This window comes from Zootoca vivipara, chromosome 5, assembly GCF_963506605.1.
Source record: "Zootoca vivipara chromosome 5, rZooViv1.1, whole genome shotgun sequence".
Classification (NCBI taxonomy): Eukaryota; Metazoa; Chordata; class Lepidosauria; order Squamata; family Lacertidae; genus Zootoca; species Zootoca vivipara.
The window spans coordinates 4200374-4207848 of record NC_083280.1 but is presented as its reverse complement, the minus strand read 5'-3'; the positions used below and the strand labels follow the sequence as shown (position 1 = coordinate 4207848).

The 7475-nt window shown below is 44.1% G+C and overlaps 1 long non-coding RNA gene across 1 annotated transcript; it reads left to right on the top strand.

Annotated features, from left to right (window-relative positions):
• Positions 1–203: 203 nt before the first annotated feature.
• Positions 204–4677, top strand: LOC132592131 (uncharacterized). The gene is made up of 2 exons (XR_009557546.1): positions 204–991; positions 3226–4677. It is a non-coding gene; the product is annotated as an uncharacterized LOC132592131 (long non-coding RNA).
• Positions 4678–7475: the final 2798 nt, after the last annotated feature.

Sequence of the window (7475 nt, the reverse complement as noted above, 5' to 3'; positions counted from 1 at the left end):
TCATTGCTGGTGGAGTTGCAAAAAGATTAATACATTTTGGACAGAGGCATATGATAAAATGAAAAAGATGTTAAAATGTACGTTTGGGGGGAAACCAGAAATTTTATTATTAAGTTTAATTCCGGAGAGCGTGCCGAGCGGCAGAAGGAACATCTTCTTATATGTGTGTGCAGCGGCCCGAATGTTGGTAGTCTAGGGTGGCAATGACCAGGGCCAGAATAATCCTGGTCAGGCCACGCAGGAGAGCAAGAAGAACTCCATTTTGTATATTCAATTCTAAATCTCTCTGTTTACAGGCACAGCATGTTTGCACATCTAATGCAAAGATCTAACCACACACAGCACTTCTAAGAAATTCTAGCATAAACCACAAGAGCAAGAGGATGCAGCCCACCGCAAATTCTAAGTAGAGCACAACCACAATTGTGCCTGTAAAATTCCACATAGACACGTGTATGAAGGTACCAGGTACATAACGCCACCTAGTAGAGTTGGGCGGGTGACTTTGCATCTTGGGGTGCTCTCTCTTGATTGGTTGATGAAGTACTGCAGAAAGGCTGATCTTCACTTCACTCTGTCAAAAAAGGTATAAAAGCACTCTGTGTATGCCCATGGGTCGGGCAGAATGAGAAACTCATTCTCACTGCCACCATTTATTGCAATAAATGTTTTAATAAATCTGTTTTATAATATGTACAACTGCCTGAGATTTCGTCTGGTCAATTTGGGAAGCCAATCATCCATATTACATTTCTGGTGTCCTAACATTTCTGGTGCCATGCGTGACTCGGATGAGGGCTTTTCCCTGAACCAGAGGCAGTCCCCTTTTTGCCCCACTGGACAGGGCGCAGATTCCTAACGGCGCCTCTGGTCTGGTGCACACCAGCAGACTTTTTCCGGAGGATCAGAGGTGGCCCTTGAGTTTCCGTGCCCTGGACGAAGAGGCAAAAGGACTGAGGTTGGAAGGGAAGAACAGGAAAAGCCGGCTGGGGTAAGTAGAAAGGGAAAAGGTACCTTGAAGGGAATTGGCCCCCTTTAATGAGGGGAAGGGAGATCCTGATCACATCTCCAGCGTGTTGGTAGTACTCAGTTAATTAGAGGTCAACTGGGAAAACCATGCGCTTTGGGTAAGAGGCAAAGGGAGGAGGAAAATGTGTATGTTAGTAGTCAGTAGGGAGGAGGTCCCCTGACAAATAGACACTTAGGAAACAAGGAAAAACTGGGAGGTAGAGTGTGGTAAAGTGTCCAATGCATGGTATGTGTGGCAAAGTTTGCAGTGTGTGCTGTGAATGAGGGGATACTTTACAGGGCCATAAATGGGAGGAGTATGGTCAAGAGGAGGGAAAAATGTGATTTCCCTAGAATTCATGGTAGATAAATTCAGAATGTCATAAAAGAAATTTAATTTACAAGTCCTGCCAACAACAAGTTCAGAGAAAAAGGGTGGCGCAAACCAGTATTCCCCCCCCCCCAGAGAGAAGAAAGGCATTTTGAGAAAGAAGATGAAGAGAAAGGCAGTGGTTAAACAGCAACAAATAATGGCTCAAGGACCAGTGAGGAACCAGAAGGGGTTCAAAGGTCACTGGTGAAGGTCAGTTGCTCGGACGGAGATGTCTCGGTCAATGTAAAAGAGGAAGGAAGAGTGTTCGGAGAAAGATGGGACAAGGGGGTCCCAGCAGAAGAGAGTTCGTCGGTTTGGCAGGCATGGCAAGGAGCCATGGTCAAGGTGACTTAAGAGTTACCTGCATCTGGACTTTGTTATAAATATAGGCACCCAGTATTCTGTTTTTAAATATCCTTGAAACAGCCCCAAAAAGCCAAAAGAAGCATCAGACTGATTTTATGCCTAAAAGGGCTGTACAAACAGACAGCGGAGGATTGGTTCAGAAAAAATCATCTCTGCAACCTTTAGAATGCTATTCACCATACTAGAAATGAGGCTACCCCCCCCCCCACAGGAAACTGACAAAATGCCAGTAACGGTGCTCAGAAAATGTTTTCATATGCTTCAGCTGGCTTCAAAAGAAAAGAAAAGAAAAAAATCATGTACTTAAGTAGTTCACAACGCAAGAGACAATAGATTTTATTTGAACAATTATAATCTTTTCCCCAAGTCCTGTTGTAGCTGTGCAGACTTTAGTTTTTGGGGAAACTTACAAGAATGGGGAAAAAAGAGACATTTGAGTCCTTCTAAAAGCAAACTACGTTTAAAGGGTTTTACCCTCCTACCTGCAACCCCATTTCATATGTTTTTGTGACAGCAACGTTGGAAAATTTGTAGAACTGCATATTTTAGTGAAATGAATGTTTATCAACTAAAGAATTCAGGATAAGGTAGAAGGAAGTTATACTGAATGGAGATTTGTGTGTAAAGACATTGTCTGTTTGAATCTAACACTACCATTGGAAGACAGGCTGCGAAAAATCTCAAGCAGTCTCTCAAACCTCCGGCAGAGATGTGTGGCGTAACCCCCCTTATTTGGTTACACAAGCGATTCTGCATGATTTGTATTTGCACAACTTGCTTTCTCCTGCAACCTGCACTTAGAGACTGTGGCTGTGCCTGGCTGGTGTTGCCATTTCGGACATTCTATTGTGTGACATTGTGTGACCAAGACCGTTGCTGTGAAAGTAGGGAGAAAAAGATGTTATGCTTTGGAGGTCCACGTTTCAGCTTACAAAAACACTACTGCTCTAAATGCTTTGACTTTAAAAAATTTTATGTCTCACAGAAACAGCCCGTTGCTACAAAGCAGCTGTAAGTTTTTTCTTCTTCTAGAAACCACAAGACTTTGCATAATTTGAAAAACAGGCTTCAGTATCCTAGCAGAACTCAGCCGTCGGCAGCTGGATGGGAGGCAAATACGGATTTAAAGGACCCCTCCTTAACCCTGCACATGCATGAAGTTCTGTGGAAGGAAAGAGAAACCACGGGGAGATCCTGAAAGATGGACCAGACGTGGAATCCTGTTGCAAGCCTTGTGAAATTCTGCAAAGACTGCTGCAAGGCACTGCTGCTATATCCCAGAGATGACTTCTCAACTAACTGCTGCTACATCCCAGAGATGACTTCTGTGTGCCAGACACACCTCAATGTCCAATACGTGGGACGCACTACCTCGGAGAGTTTGGTGGTGGACTTACCAGCAAGAAGTTCTAAAACAGCAGCGGCAGCTACAAGGACAATCTCTCTTCCCCCCCCCTTCCTTTGTTTTTTATCTACAGGAAATCACTCGAGCGAAGAGCGTGTAGCCTTGCGGAGCCTGACACGATGGTTCCAGCCTGATGCTAGCGAGTCCCTGAGTGAATCCTTGAAGGAAGGGAGACGAGACCCTCTTCATTCCTAGGTGGTGAGGTATCCATTCCAACCGGTGAAAGTGCCTGAGGTGACCCCCTGCATCCACACCCTGCTGTACCTAATCAGAAGTGGGTACCCAGCGCACGGTGCACCAGTTTCCCCTTGCAGCGTCTGACCGGCAAAAGACGCCCAGCGCATGGGAAACCGAAGTAGCCCCTGCTGTGACACTCCGGACGCTGTCACTCGACGCACGGGTTGAGGAATGTCCATCTTATGCAGCACCAAACATCAAGGAGACAAGGAGATGCAGTAAATCTTAGACCCTTATATATGTATGTATGTATGTATATTTGTATGGGAGGCATCAATTGAGTGGGACCCACAGTAGAAGTCTACCTGCCCCCAAAGCAGTATCCTTAATTTGGAAGGAAGGGCAGTGTACCTGCCTCACTTGAGCGAACAGACCCAAAACAGTTTCAGAAATTGGACCATGGAAAATTATGGGAAGGGTTCCAGCAACTCCCTAGGTCATACAGACATGGGGTGGGTTCCAGCAACTCCCTAGGTCATACAGATATGGGGAGGGTTCCAGCAACTCCCTAGATGATACAGGGCTATAGCTGGGTTGGGGATGTAACTGGAAGAAGTTGGCCAGGTGCACCCCTCAGTTCTGGCTTTGGAAATGATGGTAGCCCACTGATGTCTAATGTAAGCCTCTCCTGACTCTGGCAAACTGGAACAATAGCCATTCTTTCTGTAGCCAAATGCTCAGCTAGGACAAACCTCCAATTGTTATATATATATATATATTCCTGGCCTTTAGAACTGTGTAGGAACTTTTGAAACCCACTGATTTGCATTGAAGCCCAGTACTGAGCTGAGAGAGAACTGTGTATTTTCCTGCTGACATAAAGTTTTGGAAACAGTGGCTAAAGCCCCTTGGCTTTTAGATTTCCAGCAACTATAGTATCCTAGTATCTCTGAAGACTAGTGTGGCCATTATAGATTCATGGCCCACCTGAGAGAAAGAACCCTTTGTTGCCAAAAGTCTGTATTGCGATTTTTTTGTTGTGCCTCAAATGGAAATGCAATGTAGTAGAAAGTGGCACTTGTGCTTCGACAAAAATGATGTTTGTATAATGCAAATATGTGTTTCCAGTTAGGTCTAACACGAAGGCTAAAAACTTCAACAGAAAATGCTTAGGAGTTATGGAAATAGATTAATCAAAAGCTGAACCAGGCTTAAATTCAGCAAGCATTTTTACTCTGCTTTATAGCATCAAGCTGAAGCAGGAAAAAAAAAAACTTTCATGGTTATTTTACACTGACAGTTCTGCAGACTGAATGCCTTAATCTACAGGCTCTCAGAGTTTGTGTATAGCCCTATGAATTAGCTGATGGTGTCTATCCTAACAATGAATTATCCTTTCCCCCTTAGGAAAGTTTCCAACCCCATGTGTATGTGTGGTAGCATTTTTAAGAAACTGCTTAGTAATGCACGTTATTCACAAGTTTTAGAAACACTAGCTTGTATACCTTAAGTTAAGAAGTTTCAAAATGAAGGTCTGAATGTGCCAGGTAACAAAATTTAGGTCTGTTTGTAAAATATTTTGCTATTTGATTTAAGAAAAGCAATGTACTATGTCATTAATGACTGCTAGTTCCTGATCACAGCCGGAGGTTCCTGGAACCTTTTTAGTTCTGGTGACACTAAGAAACATTTAACAGCCTTGGTCAGGTATTTTAACTGTTCAGTAGAAAAGGCAGCCCCCACCCCGAAGTTCTCTATCTGCCTTGCACTGTTTCCCTGGAAGTCAAAAACCTAACATTTGAGCAAGCTTCCAGTTAGCCTTCTTCTGCCCTACATACCTCTTTGCAGCCCAGCAATCTTCTGAGGGCTCTGAACTAGCATCTGTATACAACCAGAGTAAACATGTTGAGAGTGATGTTAAAAACATTAAGAAGCAGGCTGACTTGTACCACAAGGTTAGCCTAGACGGTGAAGGTCTGCCCAGTGTATGGAGTTAGATTAGTTCTTGGCTCCCAGGTTGGTCATAGTTAAAAGAGATTCTGCTCGTAATATCAATTTTCTTTCTTATTGTCTTAGCCCTATGCAGAACCTTGGTTTGTAAAAAGCTTCTGGTAACCCTTCTGAGACAAGCTGAGTAACAAGCTGGGAAAAGTCAGCAGAAGCTTCCTCACTTACTTTGCTCTCTGTTGCCCATCCTTTGGCCTAACATTGGAGCATGGGAAGCTGCTGGCTCCTCTGTAGAATCATAGAGTTGGAAGAGACCACAAGGGCCATCCAGTTCAACCCCCTGCCAAGCAGGAAACACCAGGAAACACTGTAGTGCAATGGGTCAATCAAATGGAGATGCAGAAACACACCTGTTCTTCATCTCCATATTGAAGAGGAGGGAATCTAGGGTGGCAATGACCAGGGCCAGAATAATCCTGGTCAGGCCACGCAGGAGAGCAAGAAGAACTCCATTTTGTATATTCAATTCTAAATCTCTCTGTTTACAGGCACAGCATGTTTGCACATCTAATGCAAAGATCTAACCACACACAGCACTTCTAAGAAATTCTAGCATAAACCACAAGAGCAAGAGGATGCAGCCCACCGCAAATTCTAAGTAGAGCACAACCACAATTGTGCCTGTAAAATTCCACATAGACACGTGTATGAAGGTACCAGGTACATAACGCCACCTAGTAGAGTTGGGCGGGTGACTTTGCATCTTGGGGTGCTCTCTCTTGATTGGTTGATGAAGTACTGCAGAAAGGCTGATCTTCACTTCACTCTGTCAAAAAAGGTATAAAAGCACTCTGTGTATGCCCATGGGTCGGGCAGAATGAGAAACTCATTCTCACTGCCACCATTTATTGCAATAAATGTTTTAATAAATCTGTTTTATAATATGTACAACTGCCTGAGATTTCGTCTGGTCAATTTGGGAAGCCAATCATCCATATTACATTTCTGGTGTCCTAACAGTAGCCCAGAATTGGAATGGAGATAAAGTTCCATCTATACAGGAATGGTATATCAAATTGGCGGAATACATGAATTTAGCCAAGTTGACGGCAATAATTAGGTGAGTCCCCAAACAAAAATTAAAGCAGAGTGGAGTTATGAGGAGGAACATTTTTACAATGAAGGTATAAGTTCGAAGTGGGTGATATGCTTAGAGTAAAATGCACCAGTTGATAAAGTAATTAATTAATTAATATAAGGTAAATAAGATATGGTATAGGATTCAACTGATAAGGGAAAAGCCTGGTAGAAATTTCATACGAGAAGGGAACCGATGTTAAAATGTTTGGAAGTTCATTTTTTTAAAACAGTATTTTTTTGTTGTTGCTTGTTCTTTTTTGTTGTTGTTCATTTTTCTTTTCTTTTTGTATGTAAATCGGTGTTGATTTGATTATGTTATGCTTTATTGTGTTGTGTATTTGTGTTCTTTTTAAAATAAGAAATAAAGATGAATTTAATTTTTAATAAGAGAGAGACAAAGGATGCACAAGCTTGAAGCTGGCAGGAAGAACGGCTAAGTGTTCCTGCACAACAACAACAACAACAACAACAACAACAACAAGGCACTACCGTCTCCTCCTCTCCAATCTCACCCAAGTCGGTTTACAACGACAGTTGGTTCCGGAAGTCTCTTCATCAACGGAAGCGAGCTTTCCCATGGAAAGTCATGGAAAGTGGATTCATCCGTTGCAGGCGTTGAAAGCCCCCCCCCCCTAAAGCAGCAGTTTAACCCCCCAGGGTGGGCTTACCTTTCTACAGTTGGGGGTCAAGGGCTTTTCGGCAGCCTCATCTTTGTTTCTTCACAGCTCTTTCTCTTCGCTAGGTAAGTGTTCCTGACCGAACTTTGGGGCTGGGAAGCTCCCTGCTGGGCATCCTGTGGGGCAGTTGTGGAGGCCTCTGGTCATCCCCCCCCCCAGGCCAGCTGGGGAGGGGGCATTTCTTGAATTCCTCCAGTCTTTGCCTTGAAGCTTTTTAAAGGCTGCAGCACCGGAGGCCTTTGGATCGCTCTGAGAAGGCCGGGGCTTGGATCGGGGCCTCCGCAAAGGTCCGGATCGAAGCCCCGGCCTCCGCAAAGCCATCCGAGGCTCCCGGAAGTAAGTAACCTGAGGTGTTTGAGGCCTAGGGAGGCCTCCGCCAAGG